The following is a 1,664-nucleotide window of genomic DNA, read 5'->3' as shown; positions in this document are numbered from 1 at the left end:
ATAAGACTAATGAATCAGATCCCCAGAAAGGATAATCTCCTTAAAGATCAAAAATCAGCTTTTAAGACTGATATTACTCAATCCTAGAGATTGACCTTAAAGATTGAGAATTACAAACTCATGGAATTCGATGATATCTAAACTCGAGCTTGAACGAGAAAATATTTTGATCAAAATTACAAACCGATTTGTTTTCTGAAAACCTATTTTCAATGCGTTCATTACCATTGAACGTAAAATCCTAGGAATTCACCTGGAATTCATTAGGTCACCTGAACCAAATCGGGTGTCAACCGTAAGAATGGTGGTTGCATAGCATGGTCAAAGACAGGACCTTGTACCAGACCAACAAATTATAAGGGTGAGCTTTACTATTGCTCCTACCAAGGATAGTAATTGCATCCGATAAGTTATAGACCATAATTAAAAGCATGTCACAGGACATTGCCTTAACAGTTGCTTGTTCAACGCTTTCCTTTACAACCGGACGGTAGTTTATCGAAAGGTAATATACGGAGGAAGTATACTGGACGTGTTGCTTTCCTAATACAAGGTTAGCAAGTGGGTGACACAAAACCATAAGTTTTGAGCTAAAATTTTCAAATCTGAAACCCACCAAACCCACAAAAACATTTTGCATACACTGGTGAAGGGTTATTCCAGAAAACTTATCTAGGGTAAAAACTAGATTTAATTATCAAAAGATCAAATGTTTTCATAAAGATCCAATTTCCTTAATGGATCTAAATTTTTATAGTCATGTGGGACTGTAAACCACATCGTTACTACCATTGTTTATACCGCCGTATAGAAATCACTGATGTACAAAGTGTGAAGAATAAAGAAGTGATTCTAGTATTTTAAGACTATATTGCTTGAGGACAAGCAACGCTCAAGTGTGGGAATATTTGATAATGCTAAAAACGAACATATATTTCATAGCATTATTCCTCAAGAAAGACAAGATTTTAGTTGCAATTGTTCTATTTACAAATGATATTCATTTAAATAATAAAAGGTGAAGACAAAAGACAGATTTGACGAATTGAAGAAGCAAACGACCAAAAAGCTCAAAAGTACAAAATACAATCAAAGAGATTCCAATTATTGATAAGAAACGTCTCAGAATTACAAGAGTACAAGATTCAAAACGCAAAGTACAAGATATTAAATTATACGCAAGGACGTTCAAAAATCCGGAACCGGGACCAGAGTCAACTCTCAACGCTCGACGCAACGGACTAAAAATTACAAGTTAACTATGTATATAAATATAATATAATATATAATTAATTATATAAATTATATATATATTATATTTATATAATAAAACCGTCGGCAGACTAGGATCCAAACTTGTGTGAGCTGGATTTACGAACTCCACGACTTGCGGAATTTGTAGTACAAAAATACCGCGAGTCGCGGAGATGTCCTGGACAAAAATGCCTATAAAAGCTCGCGCATTCTGAACGTTTTATATATCCATCCTTTAATCTCTCTATCTAAACGTATATATATATATATATATATATATATATATATATATATGTATATATATATATATATATTTATATTTATATTTTAATTTTAATTTTAATTTTAATTTCTAATAATAAGGGTATGTTAGCGAATGTTGTAAGGGTGTAAGTCGAAATTCTGTCCGT

The sequence above is a fragment of the Rutidosis leptorrhynchoides genome, chromosome 11 (assembly GCF_046630445.1).
Source record: "Rutidosis leptorrhynchoides isolate AG116_Rl617_1_P2 chromosome 11, CSIRO_AGI_Rlap_v1, whole genome shotgun sequence".
NCBI classification, from domain to species: Eukaryota; Viridiplantae; Streptophyta; class Magnoliopsida; order Asterales; family Asteraceae; genus Rutidosis; species Rutidosis leptorrhynchoides.
The sequence above is the reverse complement of the archived record's forward strand: the minus strand, read 5'-3'. Positions refer to the sequence as shown.